Consider the following 15,565-nt stretch of genomic DNA (forward strand, 5'->3'; position numbering starts at 1 on the left):
CAGGGGCGGTTTTCCCCCCCCACACACACCCCTGCGTCTCCTCCCCCAGCCTTCGAAATGCCTGCGGGAGCCGGTGCTGCTGTCAAGAGTCTTGGGCTACGGATTCCTACGGCTGCTACTCCTTTGAAGATGGGCTTTGTTGTCTCTCCAGACCGTCCACCTGTGGCTTGCTGGGGTCTGGCCTCCCCCTGCATGCCCCGGGGCCCAACTCCCCCAGCCTTTCCTGACTGGCCATGTCTTCCCTTGGCTACTGACCGGTTGACAGGGTGGGTGGTATGGGGGGGTGGGAGGAGCGGGTAAGGAGGTGCCTGCCACCCCCACCCACCCTCCCTCCAGGTGCGGGGAAGCTGCAAAACGGGCCCGGCCAGGCCCCACCCAGATCCACGGGCCATTTTCCTTCCGTCTCCGTCCGTGGCTGTCCGTGTCGGGATGTCTAGTCTAAAGCCATAAGCGACCTACTGTTTTATACACACACGCACACACACAGACACCTGATTGCAAGTGCAAAACCAAAACCTACTTTGGGGGCGTCCTGGATCTGGAGGTGACCCAGCTGCCCGGTGTGGGGGGGAGGACCGCCCGGACCCTCGGTTCTCTTCCCCCCCCCGTGGGTTTTGTTTACATTTGTGTGGAGCTGCCTTTCCCCCCCTCCCTTGGGACGGGGCAGGGGCCATGCCTGCTTTGGTGAGGGGTGCCTGTTCGTACTACAAGTTGATTTCTATGTGTCTAGATAGGCTGCCAGGCTTGAGACTGCTGCGTGGGTTGTGGGGTTCAGACGCTGTGTGGGGGGGGGGGGGGAGACGATACGCAGCAGCTTCTCCTCCCCTTCAGCTCCTGGCATATTGTAGGTGACTCTGCCCGTTCTTGAGGCGTTTTTTTCCCTGCGAGGAGGCTTTTCTGTACTGTTTGGTCCAGAGTCCTGCAGGTGGTCCTTTACGGTGGGGGAACTGAGGAAATGGACCTGGGGGGGGGGGTTGCCCTGCCCCACAAAGCTGGCTGAGGAGTGGGGGAAATCAACCTCCTCCTCTGCCCCCCAATGAGGGGAGGGATTGAGTTTCAGGCTGGGGGTGTCTCCTGCCCCACCCCACCCCCATTTGCCTTGACAGCAGCGGGCGAGACAAGATGCCTTTAGGAGAAGGTGCCTTCAGCAGAGCCGGGGGCCGCGTGTAGGGCGACGCTTTGCCAAGGGGGATGTTCCCCCCCCAATACACTTTGTGGCATGGGGCTGACCTGGGCACTCCATCGGCCGGTGGCGAAGCGGAGACAGCTCCCTTGCCAAGTGATGGCGAATGGCATGCCTTGCCCCCCTCCCCAAGTGGCCTGCAGCCAAAAAGTAGGAGATGGCACAACCCGGAGCCTTGAGCTGCCCCCCTCCCTCCCCTGCAGCCCCCCCCTTTCCCCTTTGGCGACTTTGGTTCCCCCACAACCACCTCTGCCCCCGCCCCCCTCCTATTGCCTCCCGTCTCCTGAAGAAAAGGGGTGCCCCAAAATGGACGGGCACCGCAGTCCTGGCAGGGAGGTCACTTTGGAGGGAGAGCGATGAATTTTGCACTTTTGGTACGGAGGACGGGTGTGTGTGTGTCAGGGAATACATCATTTATTGGGAAACAGCCTTTTTTTCTCCTCCCCACCCCTTTCCAGGTATCTGTGAACAAGCACTGCCTTTATTTGGGGTTTGCTTTGCTTTAAACCCCGTTTGAAGCTGAAATAAACTTATTTTAATGTCTGGCTACAAGACGGTGGAGCCTTAATGTCATTTAGCGGGGAGAGGGCGGAATTAAGGGGCAACAGGCTTTCTTCCAGGGCTCTGGGTTCCACTTTTCCTCTCAATAAGGCTGATGCGTCTCCGGTCTCCCCCCCCCTAAATGGAGGACTCGCAGACCAGCATCAGGAGCCGGCCTCCTGCCAGTACTGCAGCAATGAGAGCTAGCTACTTCTTGTTCCAAAACCAGAAGAGAATCGGGGGGGGGCCGGTGTCGATCCTGCATGTTTCCAAGGGTGCCTGGTGCAGGTGTTGGAAAGCCGGGATCCCAGAGGCGGTGGGGGAGCACCCTTTTATTCTCAGAGTGTGGAGATGCTCATTTTGTCTCGGCTCTGGAAATCTTGGTCAGCTAGAAAGAAGAGATCCCCCACGTTGGTGGCAGGGCTCACCTGATCTTTCCGTCCCTACAACTTCAACAGCCACAACCCAGTGGAAGAGCTTTGGAATATTCTACGGCATCTTGCCTATTCCAGGTGAGTTTACAGACTTAATATACAGTTGTGATTGATTTGTGATGTTCCTTTACATGCCATCTTTCCGTCCCAACTCTTCTCCAAGCAGCCAAACACGTTCTCCTTTTCTAGCCATATGGGAAGGGAGGCCACCTTTTGTGGCAAGCAGTCCTAGAGTGAGAGAGTGAGTCCCGCGGTTAAAGAAGGAATAGCAGCCATAAAAGTAAATATTATTCTGTACGTATTGAAGCTACTGAATCTTATTAAGGGTCAGAAAACTGCCATCCGGTTATCCCAAGCAGGTACAGCAGCCACAAAAAGAAACCTTTTTAATAGCATTTTAAGATTATTATTCTTTATTAATAAAACCTTATCAATACTAGGCCATTTAATTCTGCCCATGTGTCTCAGCAAAATGGCCATCTGTCACCCTATTAATATCAATAATGTGTTAATAAACAATAAGGCGTTATTAAACAACAATAATAATATTAATAATAATAAATTGTTATTAAATTATATATAAATAATAAAAAATTATTAACAATTTATTTATTAATAAATTAATAATATTATTAATAGTAATAAACATTAATAAGGCGTTATTCTTCGGAGAAGGGCGGGATATAAATGGAATTAAAATAAAAAATAAAATAAAGAATAAAGATGGAGAATAATAACCTTAAAAACCTATTTAAAAGGTGTATTTCTTTTTGGCGGCCGCAATACCCGGTTTGTCCAATGGAGGGCACGCTACTATGTCCCATCGCATTAGTTACTGATGCCCCCGTAGGCCTTTTGCCTAGGATGGGACACCGAGAAGCGAAGCACCAAAGCGCAGAGCGTCAGCCAAAGCGTCGCCGCTCTACCCTTCTCCGAAAAGGACGAGCCGCTCTCGTCGGCCTTCTGCGCATGTGCGCCATCTCGTTCCTCCCGTGTAATCTCTGAGAGACCTAGGGCCGGCGGACTTCCTGTCCGTCGATATCGGCAGTCCCCCATGACTTTTGATATAGGACCTTTCTATCACGGCTGCCTTCCGGTCCTTCCGTTTTTGATCATTCCCTAACTTCCTTTCAGAGAGAGACTTCGGCACGGTGGGCTTCCTGTCCGATGAAATCCGTCGTCCCCCAGGGCCTTTGAAAAACCACCTTTCCATCCCATAGCATTAGCACGGAGGCCATCGTAGGCCTTTTCGAAGGCCTCCATTCAGCTGTCGCGAACGGAGGCAAAACAGTGCCCTCCTGTGGTCCAATCCGGTGTAGCAGCCACCACCGAAATGGCGTTTTAAGATTAATAAAACCTTATTAATATTAGGCCATCTTATTCTGCGCCTGTGTCGCAAAACAGGGCCACCCGTCGCCCTATTCATATTAATGTTAAAAAGAAAGATAGAGAACAATAACCTTAAAATGCCATTTAAAAGGTTTATTTCTTTCGGCGGCCGCAATAATGAGAATGACCACAGGAGGACACGGTTTCGCGCCCCATAGCATTACCGAGAAGCGAAGCGACAAAGCGCAGAGCGTCCCCTTTCACAGAGACCTCGAAATGGCCGACTTCCTGTCCGTCCCTTTTAGTCTTCCCGGCCAACTTCCTTTCGCTGCGACTTTCTCGCCACGGCGGACTTCCTGTTAGCTCAGCCGCGCCTTCTTTTGTGCTGCAAAGATCGCGGAGCTCCTTTTTAGAGCCGGGGCCGGCACTCAAGGTGTTTTGGCGTTCGGGTCCGGAATGGCGTTCCGTTCCGTCTCGGGGGTCTCCTCGAAGGCTGTCAAGCAAGGCAGCCGTTTGATGGTGTTTTCCCAGTGCCCCACTCCCGGATGTAGAAGAACGAGTGGCGCTTCTCTGTATAAGGTCTTAATAGGTTCCTCTTAAAAGTGTACCCCGCTGACCCCCGTCCACCAAACGAAGATGTTTTCATTCAAGAATAGTTTTGCTTGACCTGCCCTGCTATTTCTTTAAGGAGATTGTACGTATTTACGTTTCATCATCATCATCATTGGAAGGGACCTTGGAGGTCATGTAGTCCAACCCCCTGCTCAGGCAGAACTTACAGAATCACAAGAGTTGGAAGGGACCATGAAGGCCATCCAGTCCAACCTCTTGCTCAAGCAGGAGACCTTAAAGAACCAGAGAGTTGGAAGGGACCTTGGAGGTCATCTAGTCCAACCTCTTGTTCAGGCAGGAAACGCTATACCGTTTCAGACTAGTGGCTGTCCAGTGTCTTCTTAAAAATGTCCAGTGTTGGAGCATTCAGCACTTCTGGAGGCAGGTTGTTCCACTGGTTAATTGTTCTAACTGTCCGGAGGTTTCTCCTTAGTTCCAGGTGGCTTCTCTCGTTAACTAGTTTCCATCCATTGCCTTTAGGCATTTGGGAGAATAGCTTGACTCCCTCTTTTTTGTGTCAGCTCCTGGGATATTGGAACGCTGCTATCATGTCTCCCCTCATCCTTCTCTTCATTAAAGTAAGGTAAAGGTAAAGGTTCCCCTGTACACACGTGCTAGTCGTTTCTGACTCTAGGGGCCGGTGCTCATCTTCCTTTCCAAGCCGAAGAGCCAGCGCTTGTCCGAGGACGTCTCCGTGGTCATGTGGCCGGCATGACTAGACGCCATAGGCGCATGGAACGCTGTTACCTTCCCACCGTAGAGGTCCCTATTTTTCTACTTGCATTTTTTACGTGCTTTCGAACTGCTAGGTTGGCAGAAGCTGGGACAAGTAACAGGCGCTCACTCTGTTACGCGGCACTCGGGATTCGACCTGCCAAACTGCCGACCATCTGATGGACAAGCTCAGCATCCTAACCCACTGAGCCACCGCGTCAATTCCAGCAACTGTTCCTTATATGTTTTAGCCTCCAATCCCCTAATCATCTTTTTTGCTCTTCTCTGTACTCTTTTTAGAGTCTCAACATCTTTTTTACATTGTGGTGACCAAAACTGGATGCAGTATTCCAAGTGCAGCTTTACCAATGCATTGTAAAGAGGTATTAATACTTCACGTGATCTTGATTCTATTCCTCTGTTAATGCAGCATAGCACTGTTTTGGCTTTTTTGGCACCTGCAGCACGCTGCTGCCTCATATTCATTTTGTTAGATAGTGGCCAGTGTTCATGTCTGTCCAGATCCTCCTGTATCTTAAGCCTAACGTCTGGAGTATTGGCTATTCCTACCAGCTTGTTGTTGTCTGTAAATTTGATGAAATTTCCCCTGGTTCAAATCATTGATGAAGATATTGAAGAGCACTGGGCCCAGAACAGAGCCCTGGGGCACCCCACTACACACTTCCTTCCATGTCGATGCGGTTCCTTTGAGGACCACACACTGAGTACGGCGGGTCAGCCAGCTACGAATCCATCTGGTGGTGATGCTGTCTAACCCACATTTTCCTATCTTATCAAGTAGTAGGTTGTGCTCTACTTTATCAAATGCCTTACTGAAGTCCAGGTAAATTATATCCACAGCATTCCTCTGGTCCACTAATTTTGTCACTTGGTCAAAGAATGCAATAAGATTTGTCTGGCACGATCTGTTTTTGACAAACCCATGTTGGTTTTTAGTAATGATTTGTTTGCATCTGGGTGTTTATGTTTATATTTGATATTTCCAAAGGATATCCCTTTGAGATATCTATATTAATGTACATTGAATATTAAATTTCTAATTGAAATAAATTGTGTACTTTTTATTAAGAAATAAATATAAATTGATATAAAAATAAATATAATTTATTTTGAAAATGTATATAACATATTGGTGCTTTATAGGTTTATCATTGAAAGTATGGATAAAATGGGGGAGAGAAGTTGGAACTCATGGAATTTATTGATTTGTTTGCCATCCATCTAACTTTGTAGAACTTTGTGCAAAGCAAGTCAGGGTTAGAAAGGGCAGGAGATTCCTCCCTTTCCTCTCCAGGTTGCAGGGGGGGGGGAATCCCGCCCACCGCCCAGAGGTAAAAGAAAGGAAAAGCAGGTCTCTGGGGGCAACAGGAGATTTTGGTCTTTGCAGAGTCCAGCTTGCAATTTTGCTAACTTCCCCAATCACAGCTGCACCGACTGAGGTAGCAGTCCTATGGGTGAGGAGGAAGGGTAAGAGGCCAGTTCTACAAAGGCCTGCAGTGGAGAAAGAAGGTTACGTTCCCTGGATTTGCAGCCTAGAGCCTCCCCCGGATTTATTTATTTATTTTATTTTTATTTTTATTACATTTATATCCCGCCCTTCTCTGAAGACTCAGGGCGGCTTACAAGCTTAGCAGTGGGTGACCTACCCTGTTGTGGCTGTTAAGAAGGAACTCAGGAAAACAGATAAGTTGTCCTTGAGGATTTTTTTTTCCTTTTTTGCCGGTTTCAGCAAGGTTAAGGCTTTTCCTTTTAAAGAGTTGGGGATGGAAATTGAGTAAGGTTGGGAGCAAGAGGCAGCGGGGAAACACGGTGGGAGGTTGCGACGGCCACCACTCTCAATATTGCAGTTTTGGTGTGAAATAGCAGGAGGGACCTTTCCAAGGGCCTTCCCAGGAGCAGAGCTCGGCAGTCTACCGGGAAGGGCCCTTTCTGGCGTGCTTGCCAGGCCGTGCAGCAGAATCTTTGGATGGTGTTTGCGGGCCCCACTTTGCAGGCATTTAGAGACAAGATAAGAAGGCATGTCCTTTGGCGAACTTTTGATTTCTGAACAATCCTCTTGTGTAATTATAAGACCGATTTCAATGGCATTAATGTTTATAGATTACAACGTTAGTGTTTTTTGTGAAGAACTTTGACGGTAGAAAAAACAAAAGCCGCCTAGATATAAAATAACTTAGAAACAAATGTAAAATTAGAAATAACTATAAACATAGATTACATCTTAAACCTTAGCGTGCTACACTCTAGGAATAAACATAACTCTAAATCAAATTTTGCAAATCATCAGGCTTAATTGCCGTCCACACTTTTAAAATAAAACAATACAGAAGCATAACTGTAACGGTGCCTGTCTGAAACAGCAGTACTTTTCTTTTTAAATCAAGTGAAAATCAGAGCAACATTACGCCACTGAAATTAGTTCAAATTAAGCATCAGTATAGGTTTCAGGTCGTAGCTCAGTCCAAGAGATGCACAATTACCCTATTCTTAAATCTTCTGAGATTCTTTTGACAGCCACCAAAAGAAATAAATCTTTTAAACGGCATTTTAAGGTTATTCGTTATTATTTAAACTTTAATAATATTAATAGGGCATCATAGTCCCCCTTAACTTTGTTTAAGGCTTTTGAAGCAGGACTCCGTCTGTGCCTGCGTTGCAGCAAACGGACCTCCCGTTGCCCTATTAATAATAAGTTGTTAGTAATAAAAATACAGAAAAATAACGGTAAAATGTCATTAAAAAGTTTTATTAATTGTGACCGGAACACAGGACGGCACTATTTTCAGTCCTCCAAGGAGTACGGAACAGGCACAGAAGAAGGAATCCTGCTTCAAAAGCCTTTAAAAGGTTTTTTTCTTTTGGGGGCTGCTGCAATATACGGTTTGACAGTCTCCCGTCCCATAGCATTAGCAATCGTGGGCATCGTAGTACGCCTTTTAGATGGCCTCAGTGCTATCTCTAAGGGACAGAAAACCGTGTTCTCCGTCGGTCCAAGCGGGTACGGCAGCCACCAAAAGGAATAAATCTTTTAAACGGCATTTTAAGATTATTATTCTTTATTAACAGAACCTTATTAATACTATTTAATTCTGTGCCTGTGTCTCAGCCATCTGTCACCCTATTAATATCAATAATGCATTATTATTAATATTAAGATTAATAAGGCGTTAATAATAAAGATGGAGAATAATAACCTTAAAATCCTATTTAAAAGGTGTATTTCTTTTTGGCGGTCGCAATACCCGGTATGACCACAGGAGGGCACGCTTTTCCGTCCCATCGCATTAGTATCGATGCCCCCGTAGGCTTTTTACCTAGGATCGGGACAGCGAGAAGCGAAGCCCCAAATCGCGGAGCGTCAGCCAAAGCGTCGCCACTCTACCCTTCTCCGAAAAGGACGAGCCGCTCCCGTCGGCCTTCTGCGCATGTGCGCCATCTCGTTCCTCCCGTGTAATCTCTGAGAGACCTAGGGCCGGCGTACTTCCTGTCCGTCGATATCGGCAGTCCCCCATGAGTTTTGAAATAGGACCTTTCTATCACGGCTGCCTTCCGGTCCTCCCGTTTTTGATCATTCCCCTAACTTCCTTTCAGAGAGAGACTTCGGCACGGTGGGCTTCCTGTCCGATGAAATCCGTCGTCCCCCAGGGCCTTTGAAAAACCACCTTTCCATCCCATAGCATTAGCACGGAGGCCATCGTAGGCCTTTTCGAAGGCCTCCATTCAGCTGTCGCGAACGGAGGCAAAACAGTGCCCTCCTGTGGTCCAATCCGGTGTAGCAGCCACCACCCAAATGGCGTTTTAAGATTAATAAAACCTTATTAATATTAGGCCATCTTATTCTGCGCCTGTGTCGCAAAATAGGGCCACCCGTCACCCTATTCATATTAATAAGTTATTACTAATAAAGAGAGAAAAATAACCTTAAATGCCATTAAAAAAAGGTTTCTGTTTCGGCGGCCGCAATGCCCGGTTTGACCACAGGAGGGCACGCTTTTGCATCCCATAGCATTAGTATTGATGCCCCCGTAGGCCTTTTGCCTAGGTTGGAAACACCGAGAAGCGAAGCCCCAAAGCGCAGAGCGTCAGCCAAAGCGTTGCCGCTCTATACTTCCTCGAAAAGGATGAGCCGCTCCCGTCGGCCTTCTGCGCATGTGCGCCGTCTCGTTCCTCCCGTGTAATCTTCGAGAGAACTTCTCGGCCCGGCTGACTTCCTGTCCGTTGATATCGGCCGTCCCCTAGGACTTTTGAAATAGGTCCCTTTCATGACGGCTGACTTCCGGTCATTTCTTTTTGATCATTCCCCTAACTTCCTTTCAGAGAGAGACATCTTCATGGTGGGCTTCCTGTCCTTTCCACGATGGTCGTTTTCCGGTCCATTCTTCTTAGTCATCCTCCAACTTCCTTTCGCGGCGACTTTCTGGGCCCGGCGGACTTCACGTCCGATCAACGTTAGACCGTAGATTTAAAATGCCATTTAAAAGGTTTATTTCTTTCGGCGGCCGCAATACCGGGTTTCGCGCCCCATAGCATTAATATTGAGGCCGTCGTAGGCCTTTTGCCTAGGATGGGGACACCGAGAAGCGAAGCGACAAAGCGCAGAGCGTCCCCTTTTACAAAGACCTCGAAATGGCCGACTTCCTGTCCGTTCCTTTTAGTCATCCCGGCCATCTTCCTTTCGCTGCGACTTTCTCGCCACGGCGGACTTCCTGTTAGCTCAGCCGCGCCTTCTGTTGTGCTGCAAAGATCGCGGAGCTCCTTTTTAGAACCGGGGCCGGCACTCAAGGTGTTTTGGCGTCCGGGTCCGGAATGGCGTTCCGTCCCGTCTCGGGGGTCTCCTCGAAGGCTGTCAAGCAAGGCAGCCGTTTGATGGTGTTTTCCCAGCGCCCCACTCCCGGATGTAGAAGAACGAGCGGTATGGCACTTCTCTGTATAAGGTCTTAATAGGTTCCTCTTAAAAGTGTACCCCGCTGACCCCCGTCCACCAAACGAAGATGTTTTCATTCAAGAATAGTTTTGATTGACCTGCCCTGCTATTTCTTTAAGGAGATTGTACGTACGTACGTTTCTTTTTAATAATAATAATAATAATAATAATAATAATAATAATAATAATAATAATAATAATAATAATAATAATAATAATAATAATAATAATAATAATAATTGGAAGGGACCTTGGAGGTCATTTAGTCCAATCCCCTGCTTAGGCAGAACTTACAGAACCACAGAGTTTGAAGGGACCCTGGTGGTCATCTAGTCCACCCCCATGCTCAGGAAACCCTATACCATTTTAGATAAATGGCTGCCCAGTCTCTTCTTAAAAACATCCAGTTTTTGAGCATTCACCACTTCTGGAGGCAGGTTGTTCCACCGGTTAATTGTTCTAACTGTCAGGAAGTTTCTCCTTAGTTCTAGGTTTTTGGGTTGAAGCACATCATCACATTTCACATCATAAAGTGGAAATCGGAGCAAAATTATGCCACTGAAATTAGTTCAAATTAAGCATCAGGTTAAGTTTCATGTGGAAACTCAGTTAAGAGCCGCTGTCCAGGGTCCTGTCACAGAGTCCGGTAGGTATGCAGAGAAGGCCTTTCCTAGGGGCCGATGCTTTACTTTCTGGCCGGGGGTGGGTGGGAGTCAGAAATGACCTCCAGGGCCCTCTTAGCAGCAGAATCCAAAACAGAAAGGAGGACACGAGACAGGCAAGCAGGTAGCTTCGCAGCAAGCAGGCGGCATAAGAAAACCCAGGGTGTTTCTGATAGTATTTTGGGTCCTTTTGAGTCAGCACTGTTTTTCCGAGCGTAGGGGCAACTTCAGTAGCCGTTTTGTATTTGTCTTTAGCCCTTTTTGGGGCAAAAAGCAGTCTGTGTAACACTGGTTGCTCCCACTTTCTAGAACTAGGCCGCTCAGTTGATGCAGGCACGGAGCCCTTCTGCGAAGACCTTTGATCAGCCTGCCCCTTGGAAAGTTAAACACCAAGGCGACCACCCTATCTTTTCGTCCAGGGGGGACAGCGAGAGGTTGGAGTTTAGAGGTAAGGAGCCGGTGTTTTGTGTTACGTGCCTACGGTCCGCTCTGATCTTCTCAGCAGCACTGTCCATCGCTTCTGGCTCTGCCAACGCTGTAACGATCTATTTTGTTCTTGAGATATAATGCGGCATCTGCGTTTTTCACAGAGGGAGTAACAAACTTTCCAGGCCCCTGCCGATACTTTGTTTAAAATCAAAGATTTGCCTTTTAAAATACCGCCACAACGTTGTTACGCTCTGCCAGATTTTGTCTACGCTAGTTAGTAGCAGAATATCCACAGAGACCCTTATTGACTGAAAAGCAGTCTGGGAGCAGTTAGCCAGAGGGCCGCTCTGTAGTCACAGAGAGCCTCGTGAGTCACAGGGAAGCCCATCCTCTACGAGAAGGAAGAAAGAGGAAAGATGTTTTGCTAAAAAGAAAACAAAACAATAAATAAATTGTAAGCTTTTAAACAACTCTATATTCTCCCCAAGTGGACTTTTTTCACCCGCAGTCTCAGTTTGAGGCTCCGGTGTCTCATTTTGCCTTTCCAATCCACAAGCAAATAATTTAAACGAGACGATCTCCTAATTCACTTCTCTTAACAGACAGGAGTAGAAGAGGAGTCGCTTCACCCACACGGCCTATAGAGGAAGGAAAACATCTATTGCCCGATCGGTCATGTCCTCGCCAACGTGGTCGGCCTCGGGAAGGTTCGTTCAACCAGCCTTCGACAGACCATCCACGGAAGACCTCAGGGGCTTCCTAGATCACGGTAGCCCCAGCATTCGGTCTCGGCTTAACACGAGGCGTACACCAGGCCGGCGCGGCCGATTCAGGAAACCACAAATTCCCACTCGGGTCAACGCGTGAAACCTGTTCGTTCAGGCAAGCTGCCGCCCTCGCTACTGCCGGGCAGGCCTCCTCGCCTGCGCCCTTGAGGCCAAGCCCTTCTGCCTCCCGGGATGCAGACTTGCTGCAGCTGTGCCTTTTTGTCTCCAAGCAGGTGGGTTCTTTTGTTCCGCTTTGATCTGCTCTGCTTTCCTCAACCCATTTTTGCTGCTTTCATCTCCTGCCTTCTCTGTAAATCTACGTGAAAGCTGATGAGAAGTAAAGTTTTAGTATTTACCGAGAAAAAAAATATTGTTATATGTATAGTCACGTGCTGCAGCTGTAGATGGAGAAATAAGTCTGTGGAGCCAGCGTGAGAGGACGGGGTTCGGTCTTTGTGGAAACCGAGTCGGTGGAAAGATCTGAAGAGACTCTAAAAGGACCAGCCGTCCGCAGGGAATATAAATCCTTCCATTCCCCACTATCTAATCAGAGGCGAAGCGGGTTTTCAGACGAGAGGCGAAACATCTTCAGAAATGAACGGGATTCCGTTCGCGTCTGAACAAAGGATCTTTGGGATAACCAAGACTCGGACGACTCAAACATACAAAGAAACCATTTGAAAATATTAAACACGGAACATATCGTTAGGGAACTAAAAAAATCATTTTTAATGAGAAAAGTACATTTGTGGAAAGTAAGCCTACATAGCACATACATATATCTTAAGAAGGTAAAATATGACGTCTCATTCCAAATCCTATTTTGTATAATATATAGGAGTCCAAATAACATTAAATAATTAGGTTGAAAAATCAAACCAGGAGTACTTTAATTTTTATTTTATCGATATAATTAAAGCCTAAAGGCGAGGATCTGTAGAAAAGGCAACAACAAACCAATATCGGGCGAAGACGCCTTTGTCTGCATTCTGCAACGGCCAAGCATTAAAATTAATTTATTCATATTCTAAAGATAAGATAAGCGGGGAATTTTCAGAAAAAGACAATTGTTTGCGTGCGTAAGGGTCAGTCTGAATTTGCATTCCCACACACGTAAGAACGCACACACAACCGGAATAATTTAAAATAGTCAAACGGTCACAAATCTACCATTCTAAACGAAGACGCGTTAGGAAGCCCTCCTTTTGAAAAGAAACCTTACTTCAACTTCCCGTTTTACGTAAGCTCCCCAGCGTTTCCATCCCAATTATCGATCAGGTCCACGTTTCTCAAAATTTAGCAATTCTGCTAGTATCCGCTATTTCCCATATCGTTAACCAGTAATTTCCTGGGAAATTAACAAGGACGCAACAAAACGTTTTTTGCATAGCAAGATAACTTTCCGAATCCTTCCGTCAAAAAATAAATACATTAAAAATATAAAAAAAACCTTTTTAACGGCATTTTTAAATCATTATATATTATTAAAATTATTAATATTAACAGGCCAACGTAAGGCTTAATTCGCTTTAAGGCTTCTGAAGAAGGATTTGTTCTTCCTCGCCTGCGTTGCAGCAAACGGGTTCCGTTTTAACATTAATATTAATAACGAGGCGTTAATATTCATACGTAATAATAAAGCATTAATAAAAAGGAGAAGTTAAAACGCCATTAAAAAGGATTTTTTGTTTCGGCGGCAGCAATACCCCGTTTGACCACAGGAGGGCACCGTTTTCCGTCCCACACCATTAACATAGAGGTCTTTCGCCTAAGATCGGGACACCGAGAAGAGAAGCCCCAAAAAGCGCAGAGCGTCAGCCAAAGCGTCACCATTCTACGCGTCAGCCGGCTCGTTCTTCACGAATAATCTCCGAGAGACCTTCTGTGCCCGACGCACTTCCTATTCGTCGATATCGGCCGTCCTCCAGTTCTTTGAAATAGGACCTTTCCATCACGGCCGACTTGCGGTCATTTCTTCTTAGTCATCGCCCAAGTTCCTTTCGCGGCGACCTTGCGGGCACGGCGGAATTCACGTCCGATCAACAAGTTAGTAGACCGTCCATTTAAAACGCTACTAAAAATATTTTTTTTATTTTGGCGGCCGCAACTCCCGCTTTGACGACAGGACGGCAGTTTTCCGTCCCATAACATTATCACCGAGACCACGGTAAACCTTTTCGAAGGCCTCAACGCCGCTATCGCTAAGGGACGGAAAACAGTGCCCTCCTGTGGTATACGCTGGCGTAGCAGCCACGAAAATAAATCAACCTTTCAAGTGGCGTTTTAAGATTATTATTCTCTATTAATCAAACCTTATCAATATTAGTTCCTCTTATTCTGCGCCTGTGTCTCAGCAAAAGGGTCACCCGTCCCCCTATTCATGTTAATAAGGCGGTAATAATAAAGGTAATAACCTCAAAACGCTATTTAAAAAGGATTATTTCCTTCGGCGGCCGCAATACCCAGTTTTACCACAGGAGGGCACGGTTTTCCGTCCCATAGAATTATCATTGAGGACGTCTTAGGCCTTTTGCCTAGCATCGGGACTCCGATAAGCGAAGCAACAAAGGGCAGAGCGTCCCCTTTCACAGAGCATGGCGCACTTCCTGTCCGTCCCCCCGGGCCTGTGAAAAATTACCTTTCCATCATGGCTGACTTCCGGTCCGTTCTTCTTAATCATCCCCCTAACTTCCGTTCCCAGGATGGCGGACTTCCTGTCCGGTCAAATTTGCAGTCCCCCAGGACCTATTGGTACGTTCTTCTTAATTATCCCTCCAACTTCCGTTCCCATCATGGCGGACTTCCTGTCCGTCAAATTTGCAGTCCCCCAGGGCTTTTTGGTCCGTTCTTTTTTATCATCCCCTAACTTCCGTTTCCATCATGGCCGACTTCCTGTCCGTGGAAATTTGCAGTCCCCCAGGGCCTATTGGTACGTCCTTCTTAATTATCCCTCCAACTTCCGTTCCTATCATGGGGACTTCCTGTCCGTCAAATTTGCAGTCCCCCAGGGCCTTTTGGTCCGTTCTTTTTAATTATCCCTCCAACTTCCGTTCCCATCATAAAGACTTCCTGTCCGTCAAATTTGCAGTCCCCCAGGGCCTGCTGGTCCGTCCTTTTTTATCATCCCCGCTTACTTCCGTTCTCAGCATGGCGGACTTCCTGTCCGTCAAATTTGCAGTCCCCCAGGGCCTTTTGGTCCGTCCTTAATCATTCCCCCCCCCAACTTCAATTGTGCTTAATGGGGTTTAATGTGGGTTAATTGTTATTAATGGGGGTTAATGGATTAATAATGGTCAATTGTTGTTAATGGGGTTTAATAGGACTAATAGTGGTCAATGGGGGTTAATGGTTGTTAATGGTGGTTAATGGGTTTTAATGGAGTAAATTGCGAGTCAATGGGGGTTAATGCACTTAATGGTGGTTTATGGGGGTCAATGGTGGTTTATGGGCATTAATGGGGGTTAATGGTGGTTAATGTGTGTTAATGAAGTTAATGTGGGTCAATAGTGGTTTATGGGGGTTAATGGTAGTTAATGAAGGTTAATGGGGGTCAATGGTGGTTTATGGGTGTTAGTGCAGTTAATGGGGGTCAATGGTGGTTTATGGGGGTCAATGGTGGTTTATGGGGGTTAATGGTGGTTTATGGGGGTTAATGGTGGTTAATGAAGGTTAATGGGGGGCAATGGTGGTTTATGGGGGTCAATGGTGGTTTATGGGGGTTAATGGTGATTAATGAAGGTTAATGGGGGTCAATGGTGGTTTATGGGGTTAATGGTGGTTAATGAAGGTTAATGGGGGTCAATGGTGGTTTATGGGGGTCAATGGTGGTTAATGAAGGTTAATGGGTGTTATTGAAGTTAATGGGGGTCAATGGTGGTTTATGGGGGTTAATGGGTGTTATTGAAGTTAATGGGGGTCAATGGTGGTTTATGGGGGTTAATTGTGGTTAA

General features: G+C 46.9%; 1 long non-coding RNA gene across 3 annotated transcripts; it reads left to right on the top strand.

Moving 5' to 3' along the window:
• The first annotated feature begins 3,803 nt into the window (after window positions 1–3,803).
• On the top strand, window positions 3,804–13,153 carry LOC308675516. Of its 3 annotated transcripts, none has more exons than XR_014028146.1 (3): window positions 3,804–9,886; window positions 10,729–10,867; window positions 11,451–13,153. It is a non-coding gene; the product is annotated as an uncharacterized lncRNA (long non-coding RNA). The 3 variants fall into 3 exon arrangements; XR_014028147.1 differs by having other exon boundaries at window positions 3,806–9,882; XR_014028148.1 differs by having other exon boundaries at window positions 3,807–9,745; window positions 11,451–13,152.
• The last annotated feature ends 2,412 nt before the right edge of the window (window positions 13,154–15,565 follow it).

Source organism: Vipera berus (assembly GCF_964194415.1).
Source record: "Vipera berus genome assembly, chromosome: 16".
NCBI lineage: Eukaryota > Metazoa > Chordata > Lepidosauria > Squamata > Viperidae > Vipera > Vipera berus.